This window comes from Pleurodeles waltl, chromosome 4_2 (assembly GCF_031143425.1).
Source record: "Pleurodeles waltl isolate 20211129_DDA chromosome 4_2, aPleWal1.hap1.20221129, whole genome shotgun sequence".
Lineage (NCBI taxonomy): Eukaryota > Metazoa > Chordata > Amphibia > Caudata > Salamandridae > Pleurodeles > Pleurodeles waltl.
In genome coordinates this window covers 1,006,644,485-1,006,665,424 of record NC_090443.1, presented here as the reverse complement: position 1 = coordinate 1,006,665,424, position 20,940 = coordinate 1,006,644,485, and the positions used below count along the sequence as shown (strand labels likewise).

At 47.8% G+C, this 20,940-nt stretch overlaps 1 non-coding gene across 1 annotated transcript; it reads right to left on the bottom strand.

Moving 5' to 3' along the window:
• Positions 1–1,195: 1,195 nt before the first annotated feature.
• Positions 1,196–1,311, bottom strand: LOC138294270 (U5 spliceosomal RNA). Its single transcript, XR_011203309.1, has one exon. It is a non-coding gene; the product is annotated as a U5 spliceosomal RNA (small nuclear RNA).
• Positions 1,312–20,940: the final 19,629 nt, after the last annotated feature.

Sequence of the window (20,940 nt, the reverse complement as noted above, 5' to 3'; positions counted from 1 at the left end):
TTAGCGATTCCTTAAATTTGCGCTGGGAATGCCTTTCATAAATACTGAAAGGCATTTTTGCATTCGCAAACGGCCATTCGCACCGTTTGCGAATGCAAAAATGGATGATACATCCGGCCCACCATCTCCTTGTGCTTACTAAAAATGAATTTGTCTTGTGTGACATAATTGGTGCTCATATAAGGCGATCCAATACCTTCGGGTCGAGTTTCTCCTATATAACAGGCATTTGCAATGCAATGGGTTTCGCGTTTGCTCGAGTTAGAGCTATTAGCTTTGTAAATTCCGAAATTGACTTTTCTTGCCACATAAATTGAAAATGAATAATAAAACAGTTGACAGAAGCTAGCTGATTCAAAGCGCCACAGCTGCCATGAGCGTGAAGGAGAGACACAAAAGGGAAAGAAAGTTCGCTTGCAATCAAACGTACCAGCAAACATGCATTATCCATGTAACGGCCGGTGTCTAAGGCGGTAACAAAACCGTCCCAAGGAGGGCCAAACGTAGAGCATTTACCAATGATAACAAAGGATTTCCGAAAGGCAAGCCCATGAACGAGTGATAGTGATGGGCGGTTGTATGTCAGAACCACATATTCCATTGCAAAGCACGCCGTTACTACGAGTGCGTTACAAGAATGTCATTACCACGCATATACCTGAACATGCGTGCCTTTACAATGAATTATGTTGTAAAAGCATGTGTTTTAAAGGCAAATGTGTGGTAAAAATTTCCCCCCAAAGGCCCAATCCCCCCCAAGCCCAATAACCACCCGCACCCTAAAACCTAACCCCAACCCTACCTAAAAAGTACCCCCAGACCCAATCCGTCGCTCTAATCCTAATCTAAAACGACCCCATGCCTTAAAACCTAACCCCCCAAAAGCAGTTCCCCCAAGCCTAAACCCCCTTCCTATTTAACCTGAAAACCACCCCACACCCTCCTCCGCCCACTCCCTAAAACAATACCCCCCAGACCCACTACCCCCTCAAGCAGCACCTGCCCTAAAACCCAACCACCTGCCCCTCCCTCACTAAACAGTACCCCCACCGAAGACCCAATCCTTTCTCCACTTTTAGTCCTAAAAACCAGCATTCCTATACCTAATCTGAATACCACCCCCCACAAAACCTAACATTATAAAAACCACAAACTATCTACTTCTTAACTTCGCTTTCTTTTACTAATCATGGGGAACCTTGCGTTTAGCAAGGCTTTCAAAAATTGAGTGAAACTCTTAAATGTTCCTCTCCACGGAAATCTTTAGTAAAAGGCGAAAGATTTATTCGATTTGAAGAGAAACCAGAGTAAGCGCTTCAGAGCGCCTGTCTGTGCCGCCACTAAACACCCTTCTACAGACTGTTAGGGCGATTTCATTTACGAATTTCATCTTAGAAAACCCTTTGAAACACAACCAATTTATAATAACTGTTAAGCTGATATATTGATAAAACGTTGCCACAAAAAAAAAAAACAACAGGCGAACTCATAAGTGACAGGAATTATGGGTATGTAAATTTCGTCATAGGTCACGTGACAGGAAAGGCTGCACCCCCCCCCCCTCTAATAGTTTCCCTGTTCAAGTGTAATGTCGGCTCTTTTAACTCTGCACCTGTTGAATGGAGCCCCACGCGGGCTTTTGTGAGGACCAAGGAGAGGATTTGTATATGCCAAGGTCAAAGCTTGCTCACTGCTGCTTGCGGCTCTTTCTGAGCAAATGAACGAGCCGGTGTGTTTTGTACCTGAAGCCTATAAGGCTCAATCAGCTGCTGTAACTAAACAAGCATTGGCAAAGAGAAATATGTTGGAGCGATTAGTTGTACATTCCTAACTGTGCCAGATAAATTGAAAATGAAAAGTAAAACAGTTTACATAAGCGAGCTAATTCTCTCGCAGTCAACCCTATCGGCAAAAGTGCAATTACCCACGTACCAGGGTCGGTGTCCGAGGCCGTAACAAAACCGCCCCAAGGAGGCACATAAATCATTGACCAATGACAACGAGGGATTTTTTGAAAGGCAAGCCCACGAACCAGTGATAGTGATGGGCGTGCGGTGGGCGTGGTTAAAAGCCCATCGAGAGCTCGCCCCCTGGGACTAAAAATTGCAACAACAACAAAATACCCAGAAATCATTGCAACCTATTCCATTTTTATGGGCAAAACAGTAATTCCTATTTTAGTTTGAAAATCAAGGGCCATATTTATACTCCGTTTGCGCCGAAATTGCGTCGTTTTTTTTGACGCAATTTCGACGCAAAACTAACGCCAACTAACGCCATATTTATACTATGGCGTTAGAGGCGAATAGCGCCAAAGTTCCCGGAATGTGCGTCATTTTTTAGCGTGAACCCCTTCCTTGCGTTAATGATATGCAAGGGAGGCGTTCCCGTCTAAAAAATGACTCCCAGGCCTTTACGTGGTATTTATACTCCCGGGCAAAAGAGACGCCCGGGAGTTGGCGTGGCAAAAAACGGCGCATTTGCGCCACTTTTTAACGCCTGCTCAGGGCAGGCGTTAAGGGGCCTGTGGGCTCAAAATGAGCCCACAGGTGCCCTCCCATGCCCCCAGGGACCCCCCCTGCCACCCTTGCCCACCCCAGGAGGACCCCCAAGGATGGAGGGACCCACCCCAGGGACATTCAGGTAAGTTCAGGTAAGTATAATTTTTTATTTTTTATATTTTTTTTTGGTGGCATAGGGGGGCCTTATTTGTGCCCCCCTACATGCCACTATGCCCAATGACCATGCCCAGGGGACAGAAGTCCCCTGGGCATGGCCATTGGGCAAGGGGGCATGACTCCTATCTTTACAATGATAGGAGTCATGTTGATGGGGGATGGGCGTCGTTAAAAAATGGCGCAAGTCGGGTTAAGACGATTTTTTCGACGTAACCTGACTTGCCCCATTTTAAGACGCCCATGCGCCATTTTCCCCCTACGCCGGCGCTGTCTGGTCTACGTGTTTTTTTCCCACGCAAACCAGGCAGCGCCGGTCTGATTGCGCCGTCTAACGCCATTCCATAAATACGGCACCCGCATGGCGCTTCAGAATGGCGTTAGACGGCGCAAAACTTTTTGACGCTAAACTGCGTTAGCGCAGTTTAGCGTCAAAAAGTATAAATATGGGCCCAAGTGTAGCTAAGTGGGTCTATCAAGACAGTGTTGCACATTTTTTTGTTTTGTTTTGAAATTGCCATAATATTCTTAAGTTCTATTGATAAAACCAATAGGTAGAAGAATAGTACCCTTAAAGAAAGACTATAGTTTAGTTTGAGGTTCATGTAAAATAATTTATAGAGTGCGCACTTATTCTCTGTGTGTATTTATTGATTTATGTATATATCAGAAGGTAAAAAAAGTTGTTTCATTTTTTGGAAGAAGGTATGTCAAAAGCACATCCTGAGTAACACTGAATGAAGTGACACGTGACAGATGAACCTCATGAAGCTGCGGATACGGAGCTCGAGGCGCTCTGGGTCTGGACGGACCGCTGGAGGTGCAAGGCTTCTTCTTGTCGATAGAGGGCAGGTTCCTCCACTGGTTGTAATCTGCATACCCACAATCCTTTGCGCACAAAACACTCTTGCATGGCATTTTAAATCGTTAGGAACAGAAGTTTATGGAGAGTAGAGTCTGTGTACATGGTGCTGTTCCTCTCGCTCCTAGTAACGGCCTCTGGAGGGGGAGGAGCGTCCAGGGGCACCCTGGGGAAAACGTGTTAGGGAGCTGGGACAATGTCTGGCCTGGCCGGTACGAGGCTGCCCTCTCTGGCAGGGTTGACCCAGGGGAATACTTGGAACTAGTAACCTTGTCAAAACAGCTAATTACTCTGACTTAATAATTAGTATTTAAGCCTAAATTAATCTCTTAAAAACTAATTAAGATAGCTATTTCATTGTTTTCCATAAATGTAAGAAGTAGCAGAGACAAGGGCAGGTGTGCTAGCACCTTGAACTTTCTTGCCAGCCACAAATGTGATGTGTACATGATTTAGGAATGCTCCATCCCTTTTGCAGCTTCATACACACACCAAGAACAGCAGTGGACATATGGGCCTTCTTTTCGGTCTGGGGGGAACAGCAGTAGGTCTGTAGAAGTCGCTACCTTAGTCAGAGGGAGGTGCTTCACAGTGGACTCGGTCACCGAGCTGGAAGGCGGCAGGGCTCTTGTCGTTGACGGCTCATGGGCAGGAGAACCGGTTAGACAGATCAATGTGTATGCGCCTTCTGATGTAGGTGAGAGGCGGGAGCTGTTCCAGCGCCTCAGACCACAGCTGGTCACCTCCAGAACAATCATGATGTGTGGGGATTTCAACTGTATACTAGAAAGTGGTGGTCGATGTGGGACCAGGGCTGGGGAAGGATGGATGGATGATGCCATGAAACTCCTGGTGGAGATGGTGGGTGAGGCCTCCCTGACAGACGTCATTGGATCCATGGGTCCGGACGCCAGGAACTTCACCTGGAGCCGCCCTGATGGATCTGAGCGCTCCAGGATAGACTTCGTTTTCACCTCTAAATCAGTGAGGATCAGGCAACACTCCATGGTGACAGTGCATTTCACAGGTGTAAGGAAATGCCTCCTTGGCATGGTTACCCCCTGACTTTTTGCCTTTGCTGATGCTAAGTTATGATTTGAAAGTGTGCTGAGGCCTGCTAATCAGGCCCCAGCACCAGTGTTCTTTCCCTAACCTGTACTTTTATTTCCACAATTGGCACACCCTGGCATCCAGGTAAGTCCCTTGTAACTGGTACCTCTGGTACCAAGGGCCCTGTGCCAGGAAAGGTCTCTAAGGGCTGCAGCATGTCTTATGCCACCCTGGGGACCCCTCACTCAGCACAGACACACTGCTTGCCAGCTTGTGTGTGCTGGTGGGGATAAAAAGACTAAGTCGACATGGCACTCCCCTCAGGGTGCCATGCCAACCTCACACTGCCTACAGGTATAGATAAGTCACCCCTCTAGCAGGCCTTACAGCCCTAAGACAGGGTGCACTATACCATAGGTGAGGGCATAAGTGCATGAGCACTATGCCCCTACAGTGTCTAAGCAAAACCTTAGACATTGTAAGTGCAGGGTAGCCATAAGAGTATATGGTCTGAGAGGCTGTCATGCACGAACTCCACAGCACCATAATGGCTACACTGAAAACTGTGAAGTTTGGTATCAAACTTCTCAGCACAATAAATGCACACTGATGCCAGTGTACATTTTATTGTAACATACACCCCACAGGGCACCTTAGAGGTGCCCCCTGAAACCTTAACCGACTATCCGTGTAGGCTGACTAGTTTTAGCAGCCTGCCACACACCAGACATGTTGCTGGCCACATGGGGAGAGTGCCTTTGTCACTCTGTGGCTAGTAACAAAGCCTGTACTGGGTGGAGGTGCTTCTCACCTCCCCCTGCAGGAACTGTAACACCTGGCGGTGAGCCTCAAAGGCTTACCCCCTTTGTTACAGCACCCCAGGACACTGCAGCTAGTGGAGTTGCCCGCCCCCTCTGGCCACGGCCCCACGTTTGGCGGCAAGGCCGGAGGAGATAATGAGAAAAACAAGGAGGAGTCACTGGTCCAGCGACGCATTCCCAGGGTCCAGCAACCTCTGAAGCCTCAGAGGACTGCCCTGCATCTAGAAGGACCAAGAACTCCCGAGGACAGCGGCTCTGTTCCCCAAAAACTGCAACTTTGCAACAAAGAAGCAACTTTGAAACAACACACGTTTCCCGCCGGAAGCGTGAGACTTTGCACTCTGCACCCGACGCCCCCGGCTCGACTTGTGGAGAACAAACACCACAGGGAGGACTCCCCGGCGACTACGAGACCGTGAGTAGCCCAAGTTGACCCCCCTGAGCCCCCACAGCGACGCCAGCAGAGGGAATCCCGAGGATCCCCCTGACAGCGACTGCCTGCTTCAAAGACCTGACGCCTGGTAAAGACTCTGCACCCGCAGCCCCCAGGACCTGAAGGACCCGACCTCTAGTGCAGGAGCGACCCCCAGGTGGCCCTCTCCCTTGCCCAGCTGGTGGCTACCCTGAGGAGCCCCCCCTTGCCTGCATCGCTGAAGAGACCCCTTGGTCTCCCATTGAATCCTATTGCGCACTGGACGCCTGTTTGCACACTGCACCCAGCCGCCCCCGTGCTGCTGAGGGTGTACTTTTTGTGTGGACTTGTGTCCCCCCCGGTGCCCTACAAAACCCCCTGGTCTGCCCTCCGAAGACGCGGGTACTTACCTGCTGGCAGACTGGAACCGGGGCAACCCCTTCTCCATTGAAGCCTATGTGTTTTGGGCACCACTTTGACCTCTGCACCTGACCGGCCCTGAGCTTCTGGTGTGGTAACTTTGGGGTTGCTCTGAACCCCCAATGGTGGGCTACCTTGGACCCAAACTTGAACCCCGTAGGTGGTTTACTTACCTGCAAAAACTAACAAACACTTACCTCCCCCACGAACTGTTGAAAATTGCACTGTCTAGTTTTAAAATAGCTATATGTCATTTATGTGAAAACTGTATATGCTATTTTGCTAATTCAAAGTTCCTAACATTCCTACATGAAATACCTTTCATTTGAAGTATTGCTTGTAAATCTTGAACCTGTGCTTCTTAAAATAAACTAAGAAAATATATTGTTTTTATACAAAAACCTACTGGCCTGGAATTGTCTCTGAGTGTGTGTTCCTCATTTATTGCCTGTGTGTGTACAACAAATGCTTAACACTACCCTCTGATAAGCCTACTGCTCGACCACACTACCACAAAATAGAGCATTAGAATTATCTCTTTTTGCCACTATCTTACCTCTAAGGGGAACCCTTGGACTCTGTGCATGCTATTTCTTACTTTGAAATAGTACATACAGAGCCAACTTCCTACAACAGGGCTATCTGGTTCCAGGGGGAACTAACAGGAAAGTTCCTGACAGGTCCAGGCACCTGGAAGCTGAATAGTTCTCTGCTGGGGAGAGACGATGTACAGAAGGAGCTGAGGAGGACTTACAGTGAGTGGCAAGACACCTTCCAGTCCATAGGGGAATGGTGGGAGTGGGGGAAAAGAAGGATTCAGGATTTCTTTAAGAACGTGGGCAGGAAAGCAGCAAGGGGGAGAAGGAAGGAGTTCAGTAGACTGCAGCAATAGCTGCAGGAACTCCACGACCTCAAACTCCGGGGATGGGACGTCATGAACCCTCTGGAGGCAGTCAAGAAAGAGCTGAGCGAGCACTTTCATGACGAATCCAGGAGGATCATCTTCCGTTCTAAGGTGGAGAACCTGGAAAAGGGGGAGAAATGCAACTCCTTCTTCTTTAAGAATATCCACTCCGCGCACACCCCTCTGGTTCAATTGCGCAACAGGGAGGGAATTTTGTGTGACACCAAGGAAGACATTAGGAAGGCTGTGACAGACGTCTATGGGGACCTCTACTCAGAGAAGAGGTCAGATGGGGATCAGGCAGAAAAGTTTTTGTCAGGTATCCCGAGAAAGGTTTCCACACCAGCAAGGGAAGTCCTGAACGCACCCCTCACTCTGGGGGAGCTGCACCTTGCAGTTAAATCCTTCAAGTCAGGAAAGACACCAGGTAGTGACGGTCTACCAATTGAATTCTACACTTCACTGTGGGACCTACTGGGACCAGACCTTCTGGAGCTGTATGAGGAGATGGAACAGGAGAGAGTCATGCCCCACACATTAAGGGAAGGAATGATCGCGCTCCTGTATAAACATAAGGGAGAGAAATGTGACCTCAAGAACTGGCGTCCCATCTCTCTCCTGAATGTAGACTACAAGATCCTGGCAAAGACAATGGTGAATAGACTCAAGGGCGTTATGGGAGAGATGGTTCACCCAGACCAGACCTGTGGGGTTCCAGGACGCAGGATAGCGGACAGCCTAGCACTGATCAGGGACACTATCCAGTACATCACGGACCGGAATATCCGCGCTGCGCTGGTCTGTCTCGATCAGGAAAAGGCCTTTGACCGTGTCTCCCATGAGTTCATAGAGAGGGTCCTGCAGGGCTTTGGGCTGGGGGAACGGTTCTGCAATTATGTTAAAATAATGTATACACACATCTTCAGTTCAGTCATGGTAAATGGTTGGAAAACAGACCCCTTTCCTATCAGGTCTGGGGGAAGACAAGTCTGCCCGCTCTCACCCTCTCTGTTTGTTTTGGTTATAGAGATACTCGCAGAGTACATCAGGAAGAATCCGAACATCAGAGGGATCCCGACACCAGGAGACGCAAAGAAAGAAGTCAAGTGCACGCTGTACATGGACGACGTCACCCTCTTCTGCACGGATGGAAAATCAGTCCAGTCCCTGCTGGAGGCATGCAAGGACTTTGGCAAAGCATCAGGAGCAAAGATCAACGTCGACAAATCACAGGCAAAGCTCTTCGGCTGCTGCGACCTATGTAAAGAGCCTCTTCCTTTCTCCATTGAGGCAGGACTGGTAAAGATCCTCGGTATCTGGTTTGCGGACCAGGGGCAGCGGCGAAAAGCTGGAACGAACGCCTGGCCAAAGTCAAGCAGAAACTGGGCTTTTGGAGCTTGAGACACCTGAGCATTGAAGGAAAGGCTCTGGTGCTCAGGAACGACTCACTGCCCGTTCTGCAGTATGTGACACAGGCCTGGCCACTCCTGGCCAACGTAGCACGGGCTGTGAACAGCATGGTTTTCCACTTTGTTTGGCACTCAAAGATGGACAGGGTGAAAAAGACAGTCATGCACAAGGAGCAGCGCAAGGGAGGGAAGGCAGTCCCTGACATCCCGACAATCCTCAGAGCCTTCTTTGTGTGTGGCAGCGTCGGAATAACCCTGCTGAACGAGAACAAGGACCACTCAGCTTACAGGGTCTTCCGCTTCTTCCTGCTCCCAGTATAGAGAAGACTTGGTGGGATAAGTGGGAGAATGCAACAATGTTCAACTGGGACCTCCCCTGGTACTACAAGGAGACTGAGAAGTTTGTGGTAGAATTTGGGCTGAACTGTGTCACACCAAGCCTATGGACGCCCAGGACAATCCACAGACTAATCAGGTCCAGGGACACCACAGAACCAGTGAGCGACCTGCCACCCGCTACAGCAACAAGGGTGTGGGAAAATGTATCCTCCCCATCCCTGACCAACAGACACAAATACATTGCATGGATGGCCGTGAAAGGGGGACTGCCAATCCGGTCATTCATGCACAGCAGGGGCCTGTGCCCTCACAGAGAATGTCCAAGGGGATGCCCCTCAGAGGATACTACATACCATCTGTTCTGGGCCTGCCCTTTTACCCAGAGACTGCGGGGAGCCTTAAAACAAGAAATGGAAGCACACATCCCATACCCAAACATCACTCACCACTCTGTGCTGTATGGGCTGTTTCCAAAGATACACTCAGTGGAGGCTATCCAAGGATGCTGGAGAATCCTCTGCTGCGTAAAGGACATCCTCTTGTATGCCAGGACCCGACTGGTGACCAACGGGGAGGTGGTGAGCAGGGAAGCGTGCCGCAGAATGGTGCACAACCTGCTGAGAGATTACACAGACAAGGACAACAAGGAGCGTGAGAAGGAGGAAGAACTGTAAACCCTAACCCCTCTTTCCCACTGAGCTCCCCACACTGCTCCAAGAAACCAAACCCCCTTTACTACTACTTTCATATGTAAACTGACTGTATTGTTGAAGTATGATTTGAAACAAAGTTGAAGTGGACTGCCGTTCCTAGGGGAAGAGGTACCACTCTTTAAAAACCTATGTATCGCCTACTTAAGCACTTAATAAAGGTTTTTGGGGAGAAAAAAAAAAAACATCCCGGCAGCAGACAGGATTACCGGATCTCTGAGAGGAACCTGAGAGGACCCCGCTGTCCCGAAGGATCACCGCTGTGGAAGGAGTGACGCCCGGGGAACCCCCCAGACTGCCGGCAGGTCACCCGAGACCGCTGAGGTACAATCCTAGGCACCCCCGGAGGCTGTGACCCTCAAGCCGCCCACAAATCACCAAACTACCCGGAGGAGCGGGATTCACTCCAGGCCACCGTTTTAGCTCTTAAAAGGAATACAACAAACAAGGAAGAAAGAGAAGGGGTCACAAAGAAATAATAGAAAGAAGGGAAAGAAAGAACGAGAAAATGAAAACACAACTAAGAGAAGAAATAGAGCAAACAGATGAGAGAAACAAAAAGAGAAGGAAGCTAGTGATGAAAGATAAAGAGGAAAAAATAAAGAAGTGTGACAAGAAAGAGAAAAATTAACATTAGAAAAAAAAGAGAGATGGGGAGAGAAACAAGCAGCAAAAGAACCAGAGCATCTATGTACTGGCACATTTCCCACAGACACAGAATGGGAACACCACTTTGACACTTCGGGTTCCAGACAAGTTACTCGTGGCTTCCACACACACTGGGAAAAGATAGATTTATAGTAAATGTGAATTGACAGATAAAGATTTAAAAAACACCAGAGAAAGGAAGGAAGAAAGATCTAAGTATTAGAATTGCGCTACTGTAATGGAACTGTATGTGAGAAGGGTCCCAGTATAGGAAAGGAAGAGACGGGGTTTTGGCACTGGCACAGCTGAGGGCATGGAGTGTGTGAACTGAGGTGCACTGATGGAGGTGTGCCCGAGGTCCAGTACTGGAACAGCTATGTGTACTGCCTGTAAGACGGAGGTGCTCGGGCAGACAGTGTGAGGGGTTGTGGCACGGCTGAGGTCTTGGAGTGTGTGAACTGTAGAGCACAGATGGAGGTGCGCCCGAGGTCCAGTACTGGAACAGCTGTGTGTACTGACTATAAGAACTGAGGTGCTCTGGCAGACAGTGTGTGGGGTTGTGGCATGGGCACAGCTGAGGGCTTGTAGTGTGTGAACTGAGGTGCACTGATGGAGGTGTACCCGAGGTCCAGTACTGGAACAGCAGTGTGTACTGACTGTAAGAACTGAGGTGCTCTGGCAGACATTGTGTGGGGTTGTGGCACTGGCACGGCTGAGGACCTGGAGTGTGTGAACTGAGGTGCACTGATGGAGCTGCACCAGAGGTCCCAGTACTGGAGCATCAGAGTGTACTGAGTGCAAGAACTGAGGTGCTCTGGCAGACATTGTGTGGGGTTGTGGCACAGCTGAGGGCTTGGAGTGTGCGAACTGAGGTGCACTGATGGAGGTGCACCTGAGGTCCAGTACTGCAACAGGTGTGTGTTCTGACTGTAAGTGAGGTGCTCTGGCAGACATCGTGTGGGGTTGTGGCACGGGCACAGCTGAGGGCTTGGAGTATGTGAACTGTGGTGCACTGATGGAGCTGCGCCCAAAGTCCCAGTACTGTAACAGCAGTGTGTACTGACTGCAAGAGCTGGGGTGCTCTGGCAGACAGCGTGTGTGGGGTTCCTGGCACGGCTGAGGGCTTGGAGTGTGTGAACTGTGGTGCACTGATGAAGCTGTGTAGGAGGCTGGCCTGGTTTGTAGTGGGTACCAAAGGTACTTACACCATATAACAGGTCCAGTTATCCCTTATTAGTGAAATGTAGTCAGTGTCTAGAAGCCAGGCTGTCTAGGGGTAGCTGTAGCTGAGCAGCTAAGGCTTATCTAGGAGACATGCAAAGCTCATGCAGTACCTATCTAGTCAGTACTTACACACATGAAGGAAAATACTCAGTGCTACAAAAATAAAGGTACTTTATTTTGGTGACATAAATGCCAAAAATACCTTAGAGACTATACTACCTTAGGAGGTAATATACACAGTATATACACTAGAATGTAGAAATAGCTGTAAAAACAGTTAGAAAACAGTGCAAATAGTGAAAATCACAATAGATAGCAATTGGGCTAGGGGGAACACAAACCATATACTAAAATAGTGGAATGCGAAAGTTGGTTTCCCACCTAGGCAAGTGTAGTGTGTAGAGGGGCGCTGGGAGTGTAAGAAAACACCACAGGTATGTAATAGAACCCACCCCAGAGCCCAGGAAAGCAGGAGTAAATCACAGTAAGTTTCCTAGAACACACAATAACAAGTGATAGAAAATAAGGCAAGAACCAGAAGAGACTGCAAGACACCAACAATGGATTCCTGGACCTGAAGACCTGTGGAAACACTGAAGACTCCAGGGAGAACAGGAGCCCCTGCTAACCTGGATGAAGGTGCAAAAGAAGAACCACCGGTGAAGAAGAACAGTCAGTACTGCACCCAAGAAGATGGATGCAGGTTCCTGGTTGGTGCAGACGTTGCGTCGATTTCCGGCCCGCGGACGGGTCTCCTCTTCGGGTTGCGGGGTTTTCAGACGCCCCGGGGTCTGTGCGTGGAATCCTGGGCCTGTTGACCAGCTCTGCGTCGTTCCGGTGGGCGATGCAGGGAAATTTCACCCTCACGACAGGCGCTGCGTCGATTTCCATTCTGGAAGTCGGACAGCGTCATCTCAGGTCGGATGTGCGTCTATCCGGTGGGCCGTGCGTCGAAGTTGCGGTCGCACCGCAGGCGCAGCATCGATCTTTTCCTTGCGAAGTCGAGCGGCGTCGTCCTGGTTCGGCGTGCGTGAAATTTTCACTGCGGAACAAGCTGCGCGTCAACTTTTTCGCCGCACAAGGAGTCCAGTTGAAAGAGAGAAGTCGTTTTGGTCCTGAGACTTCAGGGAACAGGAGGCAAGCTCTATCCAAGCCCTTGGAGAGCACTTCTGCAGCAAAGCAAGAGAGCAGCAAGACAGCAGGGCAACAGCAAGGCAGCAGTCCTCTGTAGAAAGCAGTGAGGTGAGTTCTTTAGGCAGCCAGGCAGTTCTTCTTGTCAGGGTGCAGGTTCTGGTTCATGTTTCTTCTCCAGGAAGTGTCTGAGGTGGTAGGGCAGAGGCCCTGTTTTTTACCCAAATGTGCCTTTGAAGTGGGGGAGACTTCAAAGAGTGGCATAGAAGTGCACCAGGCCCCCTTTCAGTTCAATCCTGTCTGCCAGGGTCCCAGTAGGGGGTGTGGCAGTCCTTTGTGTGAGAGCAGGCCCTCCACCCTCCCAGCCCAGGAAGACCCATTCAAAATGCAGATGTATGCAAGTGAGGCTGAGTACCCTGTGTTTGGGGTGTGTCTGAGTGAATGCACAAGGAGCTGTCAACTAGACCCAGCCAGACGTGGATTGTAAGGCACAGAAAGATTTAAGTGCAGAGAAATGCTCACTTTCTAAAAGTGGCATTTCTAAAATAGTAATATTAAACCCAACTTCACCAGTCAGCAGGATTTTGTATTACCATTCTGGCCATACTAAATATGACCTTCCTACTCCTTTCAGATCAGCAGCTACCACTTCAACAATGTATGAGGGCAGCCCCAATGCTAGCCTATGAAGGGAGCAGGCCTCACAGTAGTGTAAAAACGAATTTAGGAGTTTTACACTACCAGGACATGTAAACTACACAGGTGTATGTCCTGCCTTTTACCCACACAGCACCCTGCTCTAGGGGTTACCTAGGGCACACATTAGGGGTGACTTATATGTAGAAAAAGGGGAGTTTTAGGCTTGGCAAGTACTTTTAAATGCCAAGTCGACGTGACAGTGAAACTGCACACACAGGCCTTGCAATGGCAGGCCTGAGACAAGGTAAAAGGGGCTACTAAAGTGGGTGGCACAACCAGTGCTGCAGGCCTACTAGTAGCATTTAATCTACAGGCCCTGGGCACATATAGTGCACTCTACTAGGGACTTATAAGTAAATCAAATAGTCCAATTTGGTGTGATCCAAAGTTACCATGTTTAAAGGGAGAGAGCAAATGCACTTTAGCACTGGTTAGCAGTGGTAAAGTGCGCAGAGTCTAAAAAACAGCAAAAACAGTGTCCAAAAAGTGGAGGGAGGCAGGCAAAAAGTTAGAGGTGACCACCCTAAGGCTGTCAGGTCTAACACTTATGTGTACTTTTTTTTTCTTTTTCTTTTTTAGTGGGATATCATTGGTGATTGCTGTGCAGAGTAGTTGCTGGCGAGTCTAGCTTTTTCAGGCAAGTGAGTGGTATAGTTCTTGAGTACATAACTCTTTGTGATAAAGCCACACTTTGTTTATTACTTATTTTAGAGTGCTGGTTGTTGTTGGCTCATTTGTCAAGTTACTTTTCTTAGGAAGGATCATGGCTAGCTGCAGGTTGACCGCTCAGTAGGATGTTGTCTTCTTACCGTGATTATGAGACTGCATCTGAGGCAGAGGAGAAAGTGGAAGATTCTGGCAGTGAATTTTCTGTCCGAGAGGAATCATCTGATGAGGAAGCCACTCTCAGTGCGGATGAAGTTCCTGTTTTAGAGAAGGACACTGATGTGCCAATAGTGCAGCAGCCTGGTGCTGAAAGGCTTCCCATTGGAAGACCTGAACTCTGGGTTGCCCCAAACATAGAGCAGCTAGAGTTGCCTGTCTTAACTGGTCTCCCGGAGTTTAGAGTGAATACAGAAAACTTTTTGCCTATAAATTTATTTCAGTTTTTTTCACAATGTATTTTTGGAAGAGATTGTTGAGCAGACTAATTTGTATGTTGAACAGTATTTGAGGGACAACAGTGCCAGCCTTGAGCCACACTCTAGAGCTACCCAGTCGATTCCCACAAAATCTGAAAGAGTTGAAAAAGTTCTTGGGTTTAACTTTTTTGATGGGGTTCATTAGGAAGCTGTCACTGTCTTCATATTGGTATACTAGTCCCTTGATGGCAATGGCTATATTTCCTGCAACCAGGAGATGTAATCAGTATTTGCTTTTTCTTCAGATGCTGCATTTTGTTGATAATGCATTAGCCTTGCCTCAAGATCACCCTGATTCTGACTAAGATTAGGCCTGTCCTTGATCATTTTGTAGATTGTTTTTCAGAGGTCTATGTTCCAGGGAAAGAAATAGCTGTTGACGAGTCTTTGGTCCTGTTCAAGGGCTGTTTGGTTTTTAGGCAGTACATTCCTAGCAAGAGGGCACGGTATGGAATTAAAATGTATATGATGTCTGAAAGTAGCACAGGATATGTTTATAATTTCTGGGTCTACACTGGTAGGGATTCCAGTATTGACCTCCCGGGTTGTCCGCCCACTTTTGGAGTTAGTGAGAAAATTGTGTGGAAACTTGGTAGACTGTTTAACAAAGGTCACCCTGTGTACCTAGATAACTTCTACACTGGAGTGCAATTGTTCAGGGAATCATTCAAAGTGGACACTGTTGCTTGTGGCACAATCCACTCTAACAGTAAAGGCTATCCAAGTGAGCTTATGTGTAAAAAGCTTGAGAGGACAGTGTGGTGCCTTGCATAATGAGGAGCTGCAAGCTGTGAAATTTGCAGACAGGAGCGCTGTCTACATGCTGACTACCATCCATGATGAGCGTACTTCCCCTGTGACTGTTTGGAGTCAGGTTGCTGAAGTGCGCAAACCTGCGTGTATTTTAGACTACAATAAGCACATGGGTGGTGTAGATAGAGTAGATCAAAGGTTGGAACCTTACACTGCTGTTAGTAAGGCTTATGTTTGGTATAAAAAGGTTGGCCATATATCTCTTCCATTTAGCATCTTTTAATGCTTTTATTGTGTTCAAGGATTGTTTCCCCTTAGTCAAAGATGACATGAGTTAAATTTCATGAGTCCGTGATAGTGAGCCTTGTTGTGGTGGAACAGGCAAGAGTTCCTAGAGAAGCAGTGGTGGAGGATGTGACTAGATTGAAGGATGGCCACTTTCCTGATCACATTCTTCCCACGCCCCAAAAAGACTTTTCTGCTAAGAAATATAGAGTCTGTGCCCCAAGAGGTATCCAGGGGGAGACTCATATCTACTGCCCCGAATGTCCTTCTAAGCCTGGGCTGTGTGTGGCTGGCTGTTTCAGAAGTTACCACACCCAAAAGAATTATTGGGAACTACTGTGAGGGTAAACTGCCTGCTGCCTGTTCTATATATGTTAAAAAAAATTGTTCAGTTTCACAGTTGGCATTACTGTCATGTATTTAGTAAGAGCTCTTGTGTTTGTAGTTTTGTACTTACTTGTAATTAGTGTTTTCTTTTTGTTTAAAAAAAGTGATGGCGGTGTGCGTGGATTGGCGCTTGGCTGGTGGTGTGCCAGGAGTGGCGCTTTGCTGGCGGTGTCCGTGGAGTGGCACTTGGCTGGTGGTGTGCTTGGAGTGGCGCTTGGCTGGCGGTGTAAATAGTGACTTGCTGTTGGCTACTACAACACACTGCTAGCCAAATGCTGTCAGCTGGTGTGATTGCTGTATCAAGCATGTGGGCGTATGAAAGCGATGGGCCCTTGAATGGCCCTGTCTGTTGATGTGAGTGTTGTAATGTGGCTGGTAGCGTGAATGATCTTGCGCATGTCACGAATGAAAGGTGTGTGAATGGACTGTAAAGCGGTTGGTGCCTTGATGTGGCTTTACAGTTGACGAGCTGTGAGTCATTGGTTCCGTTTTTTGGCCTTTCAGTTCTTAACAGTACATTTCATTTTTTGAGAAACCTCTTGTTAATAAAATTGGATCCATTGAACCATCACTCACCCTCGTGCCAAATCCAACAAGTATGTGTGGTAAAATAAAAAAATGAAAAAACCTGCTCCGCTATAATCGGGCGTCGAAGCACACCCGTGACATGCTAGGTGTCTCGAGAGGGACCCCAATAATGAAGCATGCCTTCAACTATGTTGGTGGGTGAGAGGGTGAGAGGTCTTTTTTAGCACAACCTAAGGGTGTTTCTTTTCACAATTTGAGAGTTTGGAACATCACAAAAGTAGGAGTCTTTGTAGTGTGCTTGCTTCTTCTCTAGGGAAAAAGTACCAACTCTAGATTACGTGGAGTACAGGGTGGTGTGCCTCTTGTGGATCCCAACAAGTTTCTTAGCCACAATGCCCTGTAAAATTTAGAATGTGACTACAATCACACATTTTTCTTGCATTTCTGTACCATATTCTTTCAGAAGCAAAAATAAACCAAAAACTTATACCACCCACTGTTCCCCTCGGTCTCCTGATTAAGATGCTACCTGTTTTTGCTGGGGGGGCACCTGCATTTTTGGTCCCAGGTGCGGCGGTCATCTAGGGAAACCTACCAAACCCAGACATTTTTTAAAACTAGACACATGGTAGAGTCCAGGGAGGTGTGGCTTGCTCAATTTCTTACCCAGACTCCTCTGCAAATCTCAAAATTTGCTCAAAAAAGTAAATTTTCCTCACTTTTCTTTGTATGATCACTGCACCAGCACAAATGTCCTGCCACCCAGCGTTCCCTTCGGTCTCCCAAGTAAAATGATACCTCACTTGTGTGTGTGTCCAAAGCAGAGTCAGCCTAAACATGTATAACAAAAAAATTTGCTTATCAACTCGCTGTGATATCCCCTCAATCTCTACAAGTTTTTGACCCTTCTCTGTTGCAGGCACTTGGCCCACCCACACAAGTGATGTATTGTTTTTATCGGCAGACTGAGGGAAACATTGGGTGGTAGAAAATGTGTGCCGGTGTGGTGTTCCCACACAGAAATGTGAGGAAAATGTGATTTTTTAAAATCTAAATTTGAGGTTTGTAAGGGATTCTGGGTTAGAAAATGTTGGGGGATCCATGCAAGCCCCACCTCCCTGGACTCTACATGGTGTCTAGTTTTAAAAAAGTCTGGGTTTGGTAGGTTTCCCTATATGGCTGTCGAGCCCAGGACCAAAAACACAGGTGCCCCCCCTTGCAAAAACAGGTAGTTTTGTAATAAATAATTTTGTTGCGTCCATGTTATGTTTTGGATCCTTTCCTGTCACGGGCACTAGGCCCACCCACACAAGTGAGGTACCATTTTTATCGGGAGATTTGGTGGAGTGCTGGGTGAAAGGAAGTTTGTGGTTTCCCTGAGATTCCAGAACTTTGCATCAGCACAATGTGAGGAAAAAGTGTTTTTTTTTGCCACATTTTTAGGTTTGCAAAGGATTCTGGGTAATAGAACCAGGTGAGAGCCCCACAAGCCACCCCATCATGGATTCACTTAGGTGTTTAGTTTTCAAAAATGCACAGTTTTGGTACATTTCCCTACGTGCCGGCTGAGCTACAGCCCAAAAATCCACAGCTAGGCACTTTCCAAAAAATCTGTCAGTTTTCAGTGTAAAAATGTGATGTGTCCATGTTGTGTTTAGGGGTGTTTCCTATCGCGGGCACTAGGCCTACCCACACAAGTGAGGTACCATTTTTATCGGGAGACTGTCTTACAACATGTCTTTTTGGAGAGAGATCAGGAATCTGTCTAGTGTAAGTTTGAATTCTATTGTAAGGTAGCGCAGAGGGTTAATGCCTGCTGCAAAGAACGGCGGTGCGACCGGTGTCACCGCACCAGGTGTTGACTTCGGATGGGGGCACTGTTTTTGCAAATGTATTATAATTTTAAAAGAACCTGTTGTTAGCATTTACAGCCACCAGCTATTTTCAGGCAACAACAAAAATGTCAACATAACTCCATGATTAATGTTCTTTCTGGATAGAGATCAGAAATCTGTCCAGTGTAAGTTTTTACTCTATCGTAAGGTAGCACAGAGGGTTATTATGCCTGCTGCAAAGAACGAGGGTGTGACCGGTACCACCGCACCGGGTGTTGAATTCGGGTGGAGGTGCAGTTTTTGCAAGTGTATTATAATTTTAAAAGCACCTGCTGTTGGCATTTATTGCCGTCAGCTATTTTCAGACAACAATAAAAATGTCAACATAACTCCGTGATTAATGTTCTTTCGAGAGGGAGATCGGAAATCTGTCTACAGGAAGTTTTGACTATATCGTAAAGTAGCGCATTATTAAATAAAGCAAATCAGAGAAAAGCACGCACAGAAAATGATTACTGTGATGGAAATGTAGCAACATGAGTACCGGCCGACTGGGAATTCAATCAATATAAGCACAGAATCGGAATCCCAGCAAAAACAAAACGTTCCTAAGCCAATAATAAAACTATTTCCAATTGTGTGAATTGCGTACTTAAACAAAATAAACATTGTAAGTCAAATATGAGACAGCATTTGTAATCCTGTGCAAAAGCAAACAGTCATAAAAGCAAATGGCTGAAAAAAAACTGGCACATTTAGGGGCATATTTATACTCTGTTTGTGCCGGATTTCTGTCATTTGTTTACGCAAACCTAACTCCATATTTATACTTTGGTGCTAGACCCGTCTAGTGCCAAAGTTATGGAGTTAAAGTAATTTTTTTACCGTGAAAACCAACCTTGCGTCAATGAGATGCAAGGTAGGTGTTCCTGGGCAAAAAATGACTCTAGGGCCCTAGCGCCTCATTTATCCTCCCGTGCAAAAATGGTGCATGGGAGGTCGGCGGACGTAAATAATGCCGCTAAGCCTGCTTAGCGCCATTATTTAACGCCTGGGTCAGGGCAGGAGCTAGGGGACCTGTAGGCTCATTTCCATGGTGGAATTCCATGGAATGAATCCACAGGTTCCCTCCCCAGGCCCCAGGGACACCCACACCAGAGGGACAGCGGAGGATGGGGGACCCCATCCTAGGTAAGTAGAGGTAGGTACAAATGAAATGGCTTTAAGCCCAAAGAAGTATACTAAAACTATACAAGAGACCGTATGTTTACGCTTGACCTAATAAGCATTTGTGAGAATTGGATCTATTGGCGCTGTAAATGACAATGTCTTTTACCTATGTGTTTTGGTTTGGAATGTAGTGGATGTATGAACAGAGAAGCAGCTGCAGCACTGTTTAGAGGACTAACCATGGGGAATTACCTCTGGAAACAGAGACAGCTGCTGCTTTACCTAGAGGACTTAGAATGGAGGAGTTAATTATGGGACCAGAGAAGCAGCTGCATCACTGCCTAGGGGACTAAGAATGAGGAATTACCACTGTTACCAGTATTGGAAGTATGATTCCATGCACTATGGGGGCTCCTTAGAGGACCCCCAGCATTGCTCCTACCAGTTTTCTGGGGTTTTCCGGACAGCCCACATTGCTGCCACCCCTCAGACAGGTATCTGCACTCCTGCTGCTTGACCAACTCAAGCCCAGGAAGACAAAACAAAGGATTTCCTTTGGGAGAGGGGGGATAACACCCTCTCTCTTTGGAAATAGGTGTTACGTGGCTTAGGAGGGGTAGCCTCCCCAAGCCAGTGGTATGCTTTGAAGGGCACATTTGGTGCCCTCCTTGCATAAACCAGTCTGCATAGGTTTTAGGGACCTCCAGTCCCTGCTCTGGTGGGAAACTGGACACTGGAAAGGGGAGTGACCACTCCCCGGTCCATCACTACCCCAGGGGTGGTGCCCAGAACTCCTCCAGAAGGTCCCTTGATTCTGCCAACTTGAATCCACGGTGGGCAGAGGCATCTGGGAGCATCTGAGTGGTCAGGTCAGGCAGGTGACGTCAGAGCCCCCTCCTGAGAGGTGGTCACCTGGCTAGGTGACCAATCCCGCTTCAAGGGCTATTTAGGGTATACCTCTAGGGTGGGTCCTCAGATCTTACTTGCAAGATTCCAGCAGGACACCTCTGCAATGTCTACTTCGACTTCTGGCAACTGGAACCGCAACTGGACTCCATAGGAACCTACAATCTGTAGCTACAACGATGACTCTGTTCTGCAACATTGTTTCTCCGGCTCCATCCAGCAACTGCAACATTTCCCCAGCCGTGCAACCTCTGAGAGCAGCAAGTCTTCAGTATGCACAAGAAGCAAGAAGGAATCTCCCTTGGAGTGAAGGAGTCACTTCCCTGCATCTGCAGGCACCAGCTGCAATGACATCCAGCTGTGTGGATATCCTCTCATCCTGAGCTGTGTGGATCCTGCATCATGGGTTGTGGTCCAAAGTAGCCCCCTTCGTCCTCTGTCAGCTTTTCATCTTTGGTGAAGGTAAGCTCTTGCCTTCCCACGCAGGACAGTACTCCCATTCACCTTGTCTCTTGCAGCTACCCAAGCTTGTTGGCATTTCTTCCAAGGGATCTTCAGGCTCCATGTAGCCCTAGCCCCCAGCACTCTTCCATGGGATGCACAGCCCTCTGCTTGCTTCTCCTGCGACGT